Source organism: Cupressus sempervirens, chromosome 7 (genome assembly GCF_028749045.1).
Source record: "Cupressus sempervirens isolate cs-2001-9-10 chromosome 7, ASM2874904v1, whole genome shotgun sequence".
NCBI lineage: Eukaryota > Viridiplantae > Streptophyta > Pinopsida > Cupressales > Cupressaceae > Cupressus > Cupressus sempervirens.
Genome location: NC_143124.1, coordinates 628,626,893 through 628,646,320, shown reverse-complemented (window position 1 = coordinate 628,646,320; position 19,428 = coordinate 628,626,893). Strand labels below are relative to the sequence as shown.

At 35.3% G+C, this 19,428-nt stretch overlaps 1 protein-coding gene across 5 annotated transcripts in view; it reads right to left on the bottom strand.

Annotated features, from left to right (window-relative positions):
• Positions 1 to 19,428, bottom strand: part of LOC149548267 (uncharacterized) — a 312,683-nt gene that overhangs the window by 178,117 nt on the left and 115,138 nt on the right. The window lies entirely within an intron of this gene.

Here is a 19,428-nt window from a genome sequence, read left to right as displayed (position 1 = left end):
ACTAATCAAGTTGATCTCAAAGCAATTATTCATTATGAAGCTCTTCATGCGAAGGTGGGTAAGATTTGAAAAGATTGGAAAGTTAATGATTTCGTGGAGTGATAAAATTATTGCCAGATTTTCTTCCCCTATGAAGTACACTCAAATGAATGCGACGTGGTGTTCGCACGTTTCTCCGAACAAAGGTGTTTCTTTTGGTGGGAAGAAAAACAGATTTCTTTCTAACCCTCTCATTCTTTGCGTCTGATTTTTCTGGTTTGAATGTGTTTATTATTCTCTGCTGATGGGGGGCGAACCGCGCAAACAAGAACCAAAAAACTGTGAGGCATGGAAGGCTCGCAAGGATGTTTGGAAAATTTTGCAGAAAAGAAATGTGACTCATTACATGGAGCGACTCAATGGTTTTAAGCCACACATCACTACGGCTTTCTTTAAGAATTGGTCCAACGACAAAGTCACTCTCCATGGTGTGACTGTGAAACTTACGGAGGAGTTTATTGCTGAGATTACGGGGCTTCCTACGATGGGCATAAAATTCACCAAGCAAACTAGTATTTCAAATACTGCCTACAAAAATTTTCCGAAAACGGAAGAAGAGAAACTTTTGGAAAAGAATGGTGATTTCTTTGATGCGAACCAGATAAAGGAGATTTGGAGGGATGTTCTCTGCTGCATCTGTGAGTATTTCATACTTGATGGAAGAAATAAAAGAGTGCATAAATGTCATTTTGTTTTTTTAAATCATTTCAGATATAAAGATAGAATTTCTTTCCCCTTCTTTCTGTGGTTTTCTTTACTTAATAGTTTAGAAGCCCATAAGAAAAAGGAATCCAGACCCATTCTTCATGAAGGTCTGATCCTTCTTATTGAGGGATATTGTAAAAACAAGCACATTGCCTCTACTCCCTCTAAGGACAAGAAGAAAGAGCCCATTAAGAGTAAGAAGGGTGACTCTGTTAAAGGGAAAGATAATGCCCTGAATTTGAAACCCTCTGCCTCTCAAGTTCTTGAGGATGAGGAGTCTGAGACTGAGAACTCGAAAATCTGTGAGAATTGGAAACCTGAGGATGAGGATGATACTGAAACTGGAGAGTTAAGTTCTAATTTGGACGGGTATCCGGAGATTGAAGATAATAATGAAAAAGGAAAAGAGGAAAACAATAGTGAAGCTAATTTTGAACAGAGTAAATCTAATAATGAGGGTAACCAGGTTATTTCTAGTGTGGGTAATAAAGTGGAAGATAACAATGTCGGGAATCCTGCTGAGAAGAATAAGGAGGACTATATGGCTATTACTGCTTCTCCTGTTAAGGGGACAGAGGAAGAAAAAAGGAAGGACTCTGCTCATCCTAAGGACTATGCCGAGGGTCGAAAGTAGGATCAAACGGATATGGAGGATATCAATGACAATATCTGCTCCCCCCCACACGAGACTGCTGAAGATGATTGTGACGATATGCAGAGGGACACCATGCTTACCTTCCTGCATTCTGCTAAGGAGAAAGCCAACACCAGTCTCAAGGTTGATTCCTGGATCTACAATGAAATAATGGGTTTGAAGAAAAAGGTGAAAATTCTGCAACATAACCTGGATACTATCAATGCTAAACTTAGTCATATGGAAGGACAGATGGGAGACATCCCAAACAAACTTAACAACTATGAGCAGAACCTCACAATGTTAATCAAGGAGAGTAGCACGAAAATGGAACAGGTCACCTCGAGTATTTGGGCAGCCGCTGCTAACCTGGGCAAAAAGGCGAATGAAGATATCATTTCGGCTGAGGGTCCGAGCAAAAGAACAAGGCAGAGCTCAAGGAAGAGTGCTATGAAAGTTGCTGCTACAATGGATGCTATTTCCACTCAAGAGACTGCTGCTATTGGTAAGGAAGCAGCTAAAATGATCCTGGAGCTGCAATAGTGGCACTGGGGTGGGTTCTCTGGTTTGGTGCTTGTCTGGTTTTGGTCGCTGGTTGGGGTCTCTGGTCCTGGTTTCTAGTTTTTTATAGTTTAGACTGTTTGTGGTTCCAGGTCCCTGTAAAACCTGGGTAAGTTTGTTCTTGGACTTTTCTAGTGGTTTCAGGTCCCTGTAAAACCTGATTTTGATATTGTTCTTCAGTTTGTTGCAGGTTTTTTCTTGGTTGGGCTGTATTGCTTTATCTTTCTGATTTTTGTTAAAGGGTTTTGGGGTCCCTTCAAAACCTGCTTTTACCGTAATCTAAAACAATTATAATATATTGATAGTATATTACTTGTGTTATAACTATAACTAACGTAAGTTAATATGTTAAAGAGACATGTATCTTCACGAGACATGCCTCTTTATTTTACATATATATTCATTCATATAGTAACTTGGAATACACATAAATATCTACAAGTGTTATTACAAGTTACAGAATATAGTAATCGATTCTATTTCACTAACATGGTATTAGAGTAGGTTCGATTACATCCTGTTAAGTTCAATAAGTAATAAAGGGTATATTCTGTGATATCTAAAAATTATTGGAGACTCTCCCTATGGAAATCTCAACACTATAGACAACAGAGTGTCTATCAAGGTATTTGGCAAAGCTAGTGATTACTATATGTCCTTGAGGAATTCATGACAGAGGATGGATTGCAGACAGAAAGGGAAATGTTTTTGAGAGGTGGAACATCAGTCAATGCAGAGTTATCCATATAGGTTTTGGTCTACACCATGAATCCATGGGTCAATGGTGGTGATCAGACTTAGTGTATCTTTGTATGTATAGTCCACCACGTTGAGACTGTGTGCTACTGGAAAAGGCACGGTGAGAATAAGAATGTGCAGTAGCACATGACTATGACACTGTCATAAGTCAGACAGTTGTATTCCAAAGATAGACCTGAATGAAAAGTATTTCATATTAAGGCCATTAAGTGTTGGAGACTATCATGTATGCCGAAGATGTGAAGGATTGGGTTTGCAAAGATTGGGAGGCACTACGGTGTTGTGCGAATTATGTTGGAGTATTCATGCTGGAGTAAACCTAGCATGGACACAAGAGCAATTCCATTTTCTGTTTATCTACTTTCAATCGAATTTTATGATCTAATTATCTTGCAACAGGGAAATTTTCATGCTTTGACAAACCTCCATGGGCATGGACAAATGTGGCACACACAGCACAAAATAAATGTCATCGTCACATCAAGAATAATGACATATATACATGCATGTTCGATATAAACTATATACAATGAGATACATGCAAACTGAACAATCCACCATGGAGTCTAAATGAATGAGGAGCGCATTTCAATGTTACCTGCGAAAAGGGGAAGAGTCAAACTATCCATCAAGGAAGGAAGAATGCGATTGGGCACACATAAGACATTGTCAAAGAACTCTCCCTCGCATTTATCAAGGTATTGCAGAATGTTCTCCTTGGAACAATCCACAACACCATCAAAATCCTGCCCAAGCACAACGGAGGGGGGGGATAGTCCATAAGAGAGGTGAGCTTATTATAAAGTGAAGAATGAGAGAGTGAAAATCTACGTAAGATCCCAAATTCGCGTGCTAGAGAGCCAATGGAAAATAAAATTCTTGGTATTGTTTGGGCTCATCACTTCCAAAATGCAAAGGGGATATGATGAAGAGAGTTTGTGGGTCACGCAAAATTGTGAGAAGATATATGATGAGATGCAAAATATGTTCAATAATATAAGAGTGGGAATCTAACATTGTAAGGGGGAATGATAGCCAATGTTCTATTCCCATTTGAACCATCCTTTTATGAGAGCAGAAAAGACGTACTCAAATTGTTTGACAAATTCTTACATAAAGGCATTTCTTGATTCAATGCATATGGACCTTCATTGGAGCAACTTACATTATTATTGCAGATAAGTATTTATTATCCTTGGGTATTGCATGTATCTACTCATTGTAGTCTCTCTCTTATTTTGTATTTCTATATTTACTATAAAGAGCTATTTGCCTTGATTTTTTCCTTTGTCTCTAAGGATGTTCTTGTAGGAAAAGAAGATCGGTACATTAGGCATGCTACCAAATATTGTACAAACTCAATCTTATGATAGTAGCTCCAAAGAAGCTCAGATGTAGGATTCACGAATCATCTGATGATTAGGTTGGATAATGTGAGTTTCTTGAAGCAAATATTCTTGATGATTGAAATTATAAGAGGGAGTCTAACAGCTCATTAGAGGCAACCTTGGAGAAAGAGAGGGAGCAGAAAATAAAATTGCTTAAATTATTATTCCCAATTGTTCTAGCCAATGTTCTATTCCCATTTGAACTGTCCTTATATGAGAGCAAAAAAGACGTACTCAAATTGTTTGACAAATTCTTACATGGAGGCATTTCTTGATTCGATGCATATGGACCTTCATTGGAGCAACTTATATTATTATTGCAGATAAGTATTTATTATCCTCGGGTATTGCATATATCTTCTCACAATTTTGCGTGACCCACAAACTCTCTTCATCATATTCTTGAAGTAAATATTCTTGATGATTGAAATTATAAGAGGGAGTCTAACAATTCATTAGAGGCAACCTTGGAGAAAGAGAGGGAGCAGAAAATAAAATTGCTTAAATCAAACTTTTGATGATCTTGGTTCAGAAGGAGTAGATCTTGATTGATGGATTCTCCACTAGTCAGAAACTATAACAGCTAAAGGACTATGATTCATAGGATAAAATCTCATGTATGTAGGCTGGAAGGCCTTATGCTATCAGGATAACCATTGACCTAAGGAAGCATGACATGACTTGCTACCAAGAGGTTAGAAGGATGATAATAGATTCAGAGGAAGTCTGATACTTCATTCGAGAGAACCTTATGCTAAGAGGTCAAAAAAGTTGATATCAAACTAAGAGGGAGAAACTTTATTCTCTGATATGTTTTTATGGTGAATGTTGTGACAACACCACTTAACAGTATTCATGGAGACTTCTTGCGAACTTTTGATGTCGTACATGTATGAGCCTGTCCCCTATGTACATCATGAAGAAGTGACGACTTCTAAATGATTATCACTTGTATTAGGAGAAGTTGTTGTAAAATGACGTCCTTACAATAACTTCTAGCATGATTCATTTTTGCGAAATTGTTTCATGTAAAGGCTTTATCTTATAAATCAACAACTAGGCGGTTGATATCATTAATTTGATTATCTACAAGTTGCTTGTATAGATATATTTTCGGTACTTGGTGTATATCTTGCCTTGATATTCTGATAGGCCATTACCACATTGAGTACTTGGTGGACATCATTTAGTTGATGTTCTAATAGGCCATTACTCAAAGTATTTGGTGAATATCATTTGATTGATATTCTGATAGGCCAATGCTCATGTTACCAAATATGATATCAAATAGTAATTGGTGAATGTCATATGTTGATATTCTGATAGGCCAATACTTACATGATATCATATTCTAGGAATCTTCTAATCAAAGATTTCCTATATGTATTATTTTTGAAATATTACCTAAGGTGTAATATCTGTGTGTTTTTATCCTTCTTTATTAAGAGGGAGTGTTAATGTTATAATTCTGTTGGATAAATTATATTATATATATGAGATATATAATATATGACAAATATTATATATGGAATAATTAACTTATATTAAGAGTGATATATATATATATATATATATATATATAACAATTATAATATATTGATAGTACATTACTTGTGTTATAACTATAACTAACGTAAGTTAATATGTTAAAGAGACATGTCTCTTCAAGAGACGTGCCTCTTTATTTTACATATATATTCATTCATATATTAACTTGGAATACACATAAATATTTACAAGTGCTATTACAAGTTACAGAATATAGTAATCGATTCTATTTCACTAACAATATGATTAGGTGGTTTTTCTTAAAAATTGTTTTCCAATATACATTATTCTAAGACAACTATAAACAAAGTAGGTATTAAATGAATTAATCTAACTTAAACTATTGTTTTGTTTGTATAGTCAAAATGATGCCTTTTCAATGACCCCCACTCATATTCTTCTATTCATTTCATCACTATTATTTTTAATATTATTTATATTGAAATTACCATATGATATTTTTATTTTATTTAAAAATTAGTACTCTTTAAAATTTGAAGTGTATTTAAGTTATAACGATGTATATATTGATTAAATTAAATTCTAATAACAATAATCAAAAGATATATGATTATATTAACAAATTACTAGATATATATTAGATTAAATGGAGTTTCATTTTTTTATTGATTATGAAAAATTTTATAAACTAAATGCATCTATAATTATTATATGTATAATATATATAATATTCAAAAAATTGAAATTGATTAAAATTGTAAATGTATAAAAAAGTCATATTATAACAATGTAGATATAAATCATATTAAATTTTAATAATCAATATAACTATACTAATAATATATATTTAATATTGAGCAACAGTCGATAATGCAATGGTAATTTGTGAGTCTCTCATCGGATAGATCTTGGGTACGAAACCACTTGAATTAACATATAATAATAATTAATCTCAACAAATGTTAATAATTAAGCTAGGCTTTGGCCCATTACCTATCACAACAAAAATATATCTTTAATATTGATTAAAAGATATAGTATTAGATTGACTATTAATATAAATATTAGATTCAAGTAGAGTTTTATTTTCTTAATGATGTTAATGAGAAGTTTTATAAAATAAATATAAATATATATTGTTTTTATTTTCGATCAGTAAATGGCCGAAGCCTAGATTAATTATTATTATTTGTTAGAATTAATTATTATTATATGTTAAGTGAAGGTAGATTTGAACCCAAGACCTCCCACATGAGAGGCTCACAAGTTACCGTTGCGTTGTAGGCTTTTGCCTGATATAAATATAATTGTCATATGCATAAAAATTATAATAAAGTATATATTTTATATTAATTAAAAGATATATTATTATGATGACTATTAGAATATAAGTTAGATTTAGATGAAGTTTTACTTTTCTTTTTTAAGCATTGATTCTAAAAAGTTTTATAAACTAGGAATTTGTATTAATAAATTGTTTAGAAATATAAACAATGGTGAAAATAATTTATAGTTTTAGCTCCATGCTTATATAATGTTTTTTTCTGTTATCAATGTTGTAGGTTGATTTATAATCACAATGGTGTTTGGATGCATATTTGCTTCAAACTTAGCTAGTGCAAGCCAATCTGTTGGAAGGAAATACCTTGGTAGTTGTGACCTCACTTCGAAACATGGCATAATGGTGTTGGGTGCATCTTTTGCAACCAAAAATTTTGTGAAAATCCAATTGCAAAATAGGTAGACTAGCCACAGCGTGTGAGACAGAATCTCTCCTACTTTTAAGGGAAGGCTCCCCCTTCTCACCGTTCCTTGGATCAACTCAAGGTAAGCAAGAAGTTGAGAGATTTCGTAAGGGGTGTTCCCAATATTCTTTCCTCTTATCTTTCAGGAAAGAATCCACTTTCTAGCGGAGCGAGTAATGGAAAAGATTAAATCTTTAACTACACTTCTATCTAATAGTTGGAAACAGTGATACCAATAAACCAACACCAACTCAAAGGCCGATTGAAAGTGTATTGTTTTGACTCTAAATCTTATTTTAATCTATTGAACTATAAAAATAACCTCTACCATTGGGGAGCAAAGACTTCAACAAGTAGGGAATTTTAACTATTTTTGTGAATTGAGACAATAATACAAGCTATAGTCAAAGCTTCTAGTCTATGTATCACCACAATCACTCCCAGTCAAAGCTTCAGCTGCAATTGCTTCTTAACTTGTTATGCTCTATTATTAAACATACAATAACAACATGAATCAAAGATAACATATGCAAATTACAATCGAAGCTTCTAATTTGCACTATCACAATTGCTCTCAATCAAAGTTTCAGCTCAAATTGCATCATTGTATTCACTTTTCTTCAAAACAATACCACACAATCAAAGCTAAGCTTGCACAATTTTATTAGATCTTTCTTGCATACAAATAAAAGATAGTTTTTACAATGAGGGGGGGCACTTCTTATATAGGAAAAGAAGTGATAAAAAGGAGGACGAAGTGGGATCAACTTAACTAGTTTGACCCGGTAAAACTAGGTGAGAAAAATTATTGGATTACATGTCATGAGGACATATAATTGCATTGTATGCAATTCATCTTCTCCAACTACAAACATACTAAAAATTGAAAAGAAGATGAATTGAGAAAGGTTGAATCAATCCTTGAAATTATCAAGGAAAGCCTTATATTTGGCAATACAATCATGAACCATAAGATCTGGGATTTCCATTGTCTTTGAGATAACTTCAATTCTTATTGCATTTGCATTTGTTGATTTTACAACTTTGAAGTTTTTTGCAACAGAATCCCACAAGTGTTTTGCTACAGATTTGTATGCACCGAACTTGTTCATTGTGTGTAATCCAGATTCTTCACATTCAAAATCAGCATTGACTCTATTTGTATATTCTGAGGTCATTTCTTCTTCCATGAACAGGTTGGCATATTCAGTAAGGACATTGCATCCCATTTGCTCCCAATTGCACATGATCTTTGTTTCCATCATTTGACAGCCTTCTAAGGCTCCCTATAACTTTCCCAGAAGTTTTCCAAGTACCTCCTACTCATGACCCATGAGTCCCTATTATTTGTAGAACATATCAAAAGATGTAATGATGTCACATGAAATCAAGACATCAAGGTCAACATTTTCCATTTGATCCAAAACACCCAAAGTTTCTTTCAAGGTATTGGCTTCTTGATTAAAGAAGGCAATCATGACATGTAGTATCTCCTCAACACCTCTGATACGTTCAAGAACTTTGATTGCATCTTTGATGGATTTAACTCCTGAGATAACCTCTTTGAACCAAGCCTTTGCAACCTCAGCTCTCTAATTCTCTTGGGTTGTTTGCGATGTGATGACTATAGGTTGCGAGTATTGTTGCCGAATAACCTCATGAAGACGAGAAACCTCCTATTTCAGCTGATTCTTCTTTTCCCAAAGCTCATGATTTCTTTTGACAAATTGGCAAGTGCATCGTGAGCATCTTGTAAACACCCCAGTCGTGACTATTTACCAAGTTCAATTTTGGTGAATTTATAATATGAATGGTTGAGCTCCTCAGCTTGTTTGTCTACCAAAGGTTCTACAATGTCTTTTCAAAATGAACAATAAATCTTGAAACAACCTTGGCTTTCAAAGATTTAGACTTATTCTTCTTGACGAAGAAATTGTCTGGAGGTACTACAACCTCCCTTCTATTCATAGTGATCTTTCCCAACCATGCAAGAAGACTAAAACCATCTACTAAAACAGGGACAGTGGCTACAATACACATTCATCCTGATTGTATTTCTATTGTGACCGTGCATGCTTCACTTTGTGTGGTCAGAACCATGGGCGTCCTCTAAGATGACTCTATCATGAACATCTCGAACCCTACAACTAAGTTATCAAGTTGGGGGTGCCCTATGATATGATTCTTTGTAAGAAATCAGCCATGTCTATGTGCCCAATCTTCGTATCTGATACTTGATCTAAAGGAAATGAAATGAGCGATGTAGTCGTATGAGCTAGCTCCTTGATATACTAGTATTTCATCTTGTCTTTGGATTTTGATGGCATAGACATGTCTTGTGCTACATGATGGAAATTCCAAGGAATAAATACATCATCTAAAGAGATTTTTTCCATGAAGATGTTAGTCTTTGATTGGCAAACGCAAATCTATGAGGAACACGGTGTTTGAAGTATTGATTAGATACTCATGGAATATGTGTAATGGCTGGAAATGATCTGGAAAGCATGTGTATTTAGACAAAAAGGCATTTGGAAGGATGGATTGCATGTCGGAAAGGATGGGCTTTTGTTTGTATGGCCAAGAATGCAAGTTGGATGCATAGCAATGTGTGCAAAATGATGACTTTGGTATTTAAAGGAGCAGCCTTTTACCAAAATTGGGTTCTCTAGAGGTAATTACATGTGGTAATTACATTGGTAATTATTTGAGGAACATGTAATTGGGTTCGGAGGATGTAATTGCATGTGTTGAAAAATGGATGAAATATGGATTGACATGAAAATATGAAAGGCAAAAGGATGTAGATGCACTTGCATTCATGGATAGGAATTCTCAACTTTATTCAAAAAAAAGAGAAACCAAAACAAGAAACAAACAAACAAGCAAAACTAAGTACAAAACAGAAACATACCTCTTGTTATTGACTCGGAAATGACAAACTTAAGATGTTCTTCTACATGCAATTTAGTTTTTGGAGTTTGGAGGATTTTCAAGCATTTGTAATGAGAAGATTTCACTTTATTTAAAGAAAAAATGCAAAAGATATGGCATGCCTTTGAACAAATGGACAAAAACGAGCCAAATAATGCAACATAATAGCTAAGTAGGCAAAAAATACAAGCAAACTTGAAATCTTCTACTTACTTGGAGCTCAATGAGATAAAAAAGAAGGAAAGAGAAGTTGAAATGAACAAGTCTTCTCCAAAATCGGGTTCTTCAAGTGCAAATGCATGCAACAACTTAATAACTTTTGACCAATTCAAAGTTGCAAATGGTAATCTCCATGCTCAAATACTTCGGCATTTTTTGCACCTAGAAGGCAAAAGACAAGTTAGCAAACCCTTGAGATGCAAAACATTTTTGCATAATACATGTTATTGGACATTTTTGGGAAAAACGTGCCCTCCAAATGCACAAGTCGTTTTTGGTGTTCTTAGTAAAAAACGTGATCCTCACATAGCAAATCATGCATCCAAACTCCAAAGCACCTCCTCCAAATGTATATGCATGGGCTGGAGATGCAATTTTCTAGGCGTTTTCAGTAAAAATGTGCCCTTAAAATGCCAATGCATGAGGCATTTCAACAAGAAATGAGCAAAAACATGGACCTCAGAGGTAATTACATGCATTCAAATGCATCGTCGAACCCTAAACATGTAATAACATATGTTATTTTGCCTTAGATAGTCAACACCTTTGGCTTGGGAAACCAAGTTGGGCTCTAGGGATGAGATTACATATTTAAAATGAGCATATATGTGGGCTGGAGGTGCAAATTGCACTCTCCCAGCCTCATTGCATATTTAAAATATGCATTACATGTTATGCCTTATGCATTTTTGGCTTTGGAGTGCAAAAACAGGGTCTTGGGATGTCATCACATGTGTTTATAGTGCAAAATTGCACTCTCTAAGGCCCACTGCATATTTAAATATACACTTTTTTATTTTCCGAAGACCACAACTTGGCTTCCTAGAGAAAATTGCACTATTTAAGTGGTATTACATGTGACATCTTTTGCATGTAGAAGGGAGTTTTCATGTAAATCCGACTCTTGGAAGTCCATTACCTATTTAAAATATGCTTTAGTATGTCAAAAACATGTATTTTCAAGCCCAAATCGGACTCTACAAGATTTGCATGTAAACATGTAAAAAAAATATTATTGAGTTTGCACAACTTAAGTGGCCAATTTAGCATGTGCCTAATTGATTGTTGAGTTAATATTACTTAAAGGGGTCAAAAAACATATTCACACTATATAATTTATATATCATGTGCAAATATTATTCAAATAGTAATATTTAACTTAGATGTTTTAAAATAAAACATAAAGTAAAACTCAATGTAAAATTAGAGCTATATAAAGATAAAGTCACTTAAGTGAAAAATTAAAAAGCAACTCAACATGAAAATATAACATAAAGTGCATTATAGTCACTTAAGTGATAAATTTAAATGATAAAGTAACTTGAAAAAATAACATAAAGTGAATTTATGTTATTATTTTCAAAATATGAATGTTGACATTAAATTATAACATTGATATTTTAAATATACGATTGCACTTGGAGAATCCACTTTTTGGCCACTTAAATAATCATATTTTTTGACTACCAAGTCTGATTATGCCCTAAGATATACCGAATCGAAGGGAAAACCAAATGCAAGAGATTGGATGAAACACAAAGACTAAAAGCAACAAAACACACACTCAAAAACGCAAATAAGGACTTTGAAGGCTTCAAAAATCAAGTATAGGCTTAATAAAATGAAAAACAAAAAGGACTTCATGAAAGCCTTCAGTAGAAGGATTCATTATGCAAATTAGGGTCAACTGGTTAATCAATATTAGCCAATTAAATAATGAATTATCTCATAGAAATGCGAAACTAAGTTAAAAAGTTTCATACTTTTGGAGGCAATTTGATTTAATTAATTTAATTAATTAAGTTGTCCAAAATAATGAATATTTTATGAGGATGACTAATTAATTATTTTAATTAAATAAATAAGTGGTATTAAGTTAATTATTTATAAAGCTATCAAATAAATAAATATTAAAAGGTAACTTTATATTTAATTAATTTAATAAAGTGACTTGAATTATAAAATATTTTATAAAGTCACTTAATAGATAAAATAAAATAATGTTCTAAAAGTTTCTGGAGAAAGTGGAGAAAAAAGAATAAATAGGCACCCCGGGCTTCATTCTGATCATCCAATTGTTTATTTCTCTCTTGACATCAAATTGTGATTCAATCACATAGTCTATTGTGGAGCCAAGTGGTTTCAGATAGTCAGTTGATCTTTGAGAACGAAAACTCCCTTGGATTTGCATAACTGAGGAAGTGAAATATCTTCTGAAAGGTTGCACATTTGGAGGTGATACTTCAGTCACTTCAGCTAGGGCATCATTGGGCCTAAGGCCATTTTTCAGCATTTCAGCATTTCAGGGGGCATTTTTAGCAGGGCCGAAATTATTGGAGGTCATTTCTAGCAGGTCTGAAATTATAAGAAGCCATTTTAAAGCAGAACCGAAAAAGTAGGCTGAAAAAGCAATCTGAAAAAGCAATCCGAAAAAGAAGGCCAAAAAAGCAGGCCAAAAAAACAAAACAGAAAAAGCAGCCCGAAAAAGCAGCTTTGGAAAAAAAGCAATCCGAAAAACCAGTTTGAAAAAGAAAAACGAAAAAAGCAAATCCGGAAAAAGCAAGTGGAAAAAGCAGATCAGAAAAAAACAAAGCAGAAGGGGCAGCATTGAAGAAAATTACTGCAACCATCTACAATCAGGTTCTTCACTTCTCATTTAGCATATTTTCTGAGAAATGTAGGTTTTCAGCTGAGTACAAAATATAGCTTCAGCACTTCACTATTTTCATATTGTACTTGTCTTTGTTTGCCATTTGGCATTATTGGTATCAAAGGAAGGCTAGGATTTTGCAATTGAAAGAGCATTGTAACTTTTAGACTATCTATATTGCAAACCTAGAGTTTGATGATTAGCTTATTAGTTTGCATGCCAATTGTTTGACAAAATGTCAATTGGCTGTAAGTTCTCTTTTTGGCATAAATAATGTTATAATTTTGCATACTAAGTGTTTATATTAATGCCACTTGGTTGTAAGTGCATTAATGCCATCTTAGGTTGCATCCAAAGTATTTGTCATAATTACTAGTTGCTGTAGCTGCATATTGTAAGTAGTTTAAGTTACATTTATGTATTGAATATTGCCAAAATTAGTTGCACATTCATGTTAGGTCATTGTTTAGACAATCTGGAGTCTTTTTGTAAGCATTCTCTTTGATGCAAATCGAAACAACAGTCATTTCAGCAATCTGAAAAGTTATATCAGTCATATGACCCCTTGTATGCAAAATGTTTGACAAAATTTTTCGAGCCTTCAATCAGCATTTTAAGGTCGGATTTGAGCAGGGTCATTACAGTAGTATCAGAGCTTGCTTGCAAAGTGTTTGATGAAATGTCAAACAACTGAAGTATTAAGATTCTTTTGGTGTTTGAAGAAGTTATAACCTATTGGGATTATTACAGTGGTATCAGAGCGATTTCCTGCTAGCCTGATTGGGTTATTTCAGATTGAATTCAATTATCAGTATGGCTTTCACAGGAGACAAGGATTTGGAAGAAAGAATTCACAATGTAAAGAAGAAATTAGATTGTCCATTTCAGCAAACAGAGGACGTTCTAAGAACTTTGGAGGAGCTGGAAACTTATTTAGGCAAGTTTGATCAGTCAAGACCCGATGTTATGCAAACAGCTTTGCATTCGGTTCGTTGGTTAAACCCCGATTATTGAGACATCATGATGAGGTAATAAGACTTACAGCTCTCTCTTGCATTAGCGAAATCATGAGGATAATAGCTGGCCTTGATTCTTATGACGATCAAATTATGAGAGAGATACTTCATGCCATGGTAAAAAGCTTCGAAAAGTTGGACAACATCCGGGACCCTTATTTCACGCAGAGGGCAAGATTACTTGAAGTATTTGCGAGGTGTAGATTTGAAAATATTATACTGGCAATAGGTTGTATTCGTGACATTCACAGGATGTTTAATACATTTTGGAATATTATGGACGAGTTTCATCCCAGCAGGGTATTGGCATCAATGCACTCCATCATGTTCACAATCCTGTTTGAGGAGGAGGATGAAATTTCTAAACTTTTGGCAAAAGACTTATGGTATGTTTGGACAAAAGAGAGGAATTTGTCACCTATGGCATGTACGTGGTTAAAGAACCTGATTGATAGGCCTAAGGATCGTACCTTCCCTATGACAAGCAAAAACTTGTATGAGGAGTTTAACAGACATGCGGATTCGATACAGGGAGACATTAGCACACCTTCAGGTAATGGTTTATCTGCATCATCTTCACAGGCAGAAGGGGTTACAGATGTTATGCAGGTTGAGCCAGTTGCATCAAAAGGTGATATCACAAGCACACCGGATTGCGTGATTGACACAGATAGTGATTACAGTACAATTGGGCTAGATGAAGTTACAGCAATTGGGGATACTGTCATGTTTGAGGCTAGTAGCTCTTCACTAGGTTTGGCAAGCCAACTGAAGACAAGGGACAAGGGTATTGTCGCGGCTTTATCTCATCATGACAGGATGCATGGATTGATTGAGAATCACATTTGAATGGTTCAACTGCAGGAGAGACAAAAAGGAGTCACAACAGGTTCTTCTTGTGTTGACTTACGGGCGATTAGGGAAGGAATGGGAACGATGAAGTTGAGTTATTTACATCTTCTATCAGATCATGACCATCTTCTTAGCCTTGTCGGAGACTATTCAGATGCCTTGAGGAGGAAGGAGGAGGAAGTTGACAGGCTTTCTCGCAAGCTTGAGGAAACTTGAGCTTCTTTGGTGAATACTCCATTGGCATTACAGGACTGGGAGACACATGGGGATAAGCATGGCATGGAGTTGAGTTTAGTTTCATCTTGCACTCCTGATACTTAGCTTTCTGCGGCACGTAAATCATATGTGGTCTTTGATAATGTTGTGAATTCATCTTGCATTCACATCCAGGATACAGGGACAATGTCAAACAAGTATGTGGAGTTAGTTGGTATTGGTCATATTACTCAGCTGAGGAGTTTGCTTGAGTTACCAGCTGATTTTAGTTTACGGATATGGACTAAAGATTGTTTCATTGGTGTTTGGGATTCAGTTGACTGGAGATCTTTAACACTTTTTGGTAGCAGTGATTGTTTGGGTGCTATCATGGATTTGATTAGCAAATTGCACGGTGTCGTCTTTTCTTGTGCCAGCAGCTTGTCCGATGTTGGTATTAGTTTTTATACACCAGTGATGGGCTTTGTTCATATATCCAGTCGACCATTCTTGCTGGAATGTGTTGATGATCTTTCATATTTGGCAGTGTGTACAGATGAGTCCCAGGATCATATTGGCATTGATGACATCCAGGAGGATGCAGTGGGCAGTTTTGAAGACTTAGTTTCCTTGGCAGTTTCTTTTGGTACAGAGGAGTTGGGCAGTAGTGCTACAGTTTTTGATACTCTGTATGTTGATATGACCTTTGGAGTTGATTTGCAGGATATGGATGATAATACTCTAGAGACCATTAACTTTGAGGATACTCCTTTAGACAGTGCGTCAGAGGAGGTTTGTAGGAGACAGTCTAGCCAGTGTCATCATGTGTCTAGTCAGTTGAGAGTTAGTGAGCGAGACATTTCTATCGCTTGCCAGCATTTCGACGCTACTCGTCAATTGTTAGCAGTTTATGGATGGGGTTCTCCTACTAGTGATGAGCAGGGAGGCAGTTATCTTTCCTTGACAGAGATCCACTCTTTATGGGAGGCTATTCGGATTCTGAAACAGAGTTATATGCAGTTGGTAGCCGACAGAGATTATCTTATGGAGTGGGGGAGTACAGCATACAATGCATTATTGGCCAAGGAAGATGAGGTGAGTGAGCTTACTCAGTAGCTTGAGGTGACTTCTGAGATTCTTGAGAGTACACAGTTGGCTTTCGAGGAGTCACAATTTCATTTGGCTAAGGTGACCGTGGAGTTAGAGCGATTGCAGTCTTTACCAAATTCTGTACAATCACAAGCTGTGGTTTCTGGTGATCCGAGGATGTCCATGGTCAAGATTGTCAAAGACAATGGAGATGGGGATGCATCCATCCTTGATACTAACATTCGCATATTGGGTTCGTTCCCACTAGAGTCAAGTTCAGTTGAGTTGGGTGCTGCAGCAGATTGTTGTGATATGCCTGACATGGTGGTGGCCTCTAGTACTAATGGCATGGAGACTAGAGATGTTGTATCAAAGATCATGTGTGATGTTGGTGAGCCGGCAGTTGGCATGGTTCCTGCTAGTAATACTACTCCCTTGGTGATATCTTCGGAGGTAGTAGTCAGTTCCAACATGGTTAATGATCAATTGCAGTTAGTTTCATCTAGATTGCAGTCTGAGCCACCGATTGAGATTGGCGCATTCTATCGGCATTACACTGTGAGGTATGCTCATCAATTTACCTTTGATGACCATGTTGATGAAATGATGATACAGAGATGTACTTTGGTTCCTAGTGCTTGCCATCAGTTATGGGACGGTTTGACGCTTCGGGATGAGATTTGTGATGGGCATGAGATGGCGATAGGTTTTGCGGTTGACAGCTTGATAATACATGACTTAGAGAAGGAGTTTGGGAGTGATGCTTCAGCGGTTGTTGTTATTGATTCTACTCCTTTGGCTATGACATCTCCTAACTTAGCTGGTGATCAGTCACAGTGGGTTGTATCACTTGTTCATGGTGAGCTATTGACTGAGGTTGGTTCTTTTTATCAACATTATACTGCAGGGTATGTACATCAGTTAGCATTTAATCCTTGTCTTGAGGAGTTGATGGCAGGCAAATTTGGTTTGGGTTCCATTTTTTGCTATTTATCTTGTGATGTCTTTTCACCATCAGCAGTGCATGGGAGTTATGGTTATGAGACAGTGGCCGGTGATCTGCAGAGTTGTGTTGACTGCAGGAGTTGTACAGTGTGTGGATACTCCATACTTGGTACAGTTTCATTCGAGAGCGTTCACCATTGTCGCAGAGTTGGATTGCACATTCTGTATAGGCCAGTGGGATGCGTTGATGGTATTTACTGTGTTGGCAGCTTGATTTGTCCACTTTACTTGGGTTCTGATGTTCTAAGAGTTTGTGTCTCATGGGTTTTTTACTGTGGCAGTTGTGATTTTGGAGTTTGGTTGAGCTATAATTGTCAGTTTGATTATGGATTCCTCTTGGTTATATTGCAGAGGATATTGCAGGAGCCTATGTTAATTGACAGTAGTATAGTTCATGACTACATTTGGGATCCAGACGGATTGATTGGTTTATTGTTCAACCATTGCTTGGGGATAAGCAATTTCAGGAAGAGTGGACTGTCATGTCCTCATTTTGGAGGCAATTTGATTTAATTAATTTAATTAATTAGGTTGTCCAAAATAATGAATATTTTATGAGGATGACTAATTAATTATTTTAATTAAATAAATAAGTGGTATTAAGTTAATTATTTATAAAGTTATCAAATAAATAAATATTAAAAGGTAACTTTATATTTAATTAATTTAATAAAGTGACTTGAATTATAAAATATTTTATAACGTCACTTAATAGATAAAATAAAATAATGTTCTAAAAGTTTCTGGAGAAAGTGGAGAAAAAAGAATAAATAGGCACCCCGGGCTTCATTCTGATCATCCAGTTGTTTATTTCTTTCTTGACATCAAATTGTGATTCAGTCACATAGTCTATTGTGCAGCCAAGTGGTTTCAGATAGTCAGTTGATCTTTGGAAACGAAAACTCCCTTGGATTTACATAACTGAGGAAGTGAAATATCTTCTGAAGGGTTGCACATTTGGAGGTGATACTTCAGTCACTTGAACTAGGGCATCATTGGGCCTAAGGCCATTTTTCAGCATTTCAGGAGGCATTTTTAGCAGGGCCGAAATTATTGGAGGTCATTTCTAGCAAGTCTGAAATTATAGAAAGCCATTTTAAAGCAGAACCGAAAAAGCAGGCCAAAAAAGCAGTCCGAAAAAAAAAGCAATCTGAAAAAGCAGTTCGAAAAAGCAAAACGAAAAAAGCAAATCCGGAAAAAGCAAGTGGAAAAAGCAGATCAGAAAAAAACAAAGCAGAAGGGGCAGCATTGAAGAAAATTATTCCAGCCATCTACAATCAGGTTCTTTACTTCTCATTTGGCATATTTTCTGAGAAATGTAGGTTTTCAGCTGAGTACAAAATATAGCTTCAGCACTTCACTATTTTCATATTGTACTTGTCTTTGTTTGCCATTTGGCATTATTGGTATCAAAGGAAGGCTAGGATTTTGCAATTGAAAGAGCATTGTAATTTTTAAACTATCTATATTGCAAACCTAGAGTTTGATGATCAGCTTATTAGTTTGCATGCCAATTGTTTGACAAAATGTCAATTGGCTGTAAGTTCTCTTTTTGGCATAAATAATGTTATAATTTTGCATACTAAGTGTTTATATTAATGCCACTTGGTTGTAAGTGCATTAATGCCATCTTAGGTTGCATCCAAAGTATTTGTCATAATTACTAGTTGCTGTAGCTGCATATTGTAAGTAGTTTAAGTTACATATATGTATTGAATATTGCCAAAATTAGTTGCACATTCATGTTAGGTCATTGTTTAGACAATCTGGAGTCTTTTTATAAGCATTCTCTTTGATGCAAATTGAAACAACAGTCATTGCAGCAATCTGAAAAGTTATATCAGTCATATGACCCCTTGTATGCAAAATGTTTGACAAAAATTTTCGAGCCTTCAATCAGCATTTTAAGGTCTGATTTGAGCAGAGTCATTATAGTGGTATCAGAGCTTGCTTGCAAAGTGTTTGACAAAATGTCAAACAACTGAAGTATTAAGATTCTTTTGGTGTTTGAAGAAGTTATAACCTATTGGGGTTATTACACAATTAAATAATGAATCTCATAGAAATGCGAAACTAAGTTAAAAAGTTTCATACTGTTGCCTACATTTTGTGAGAACAAAATGCAAGA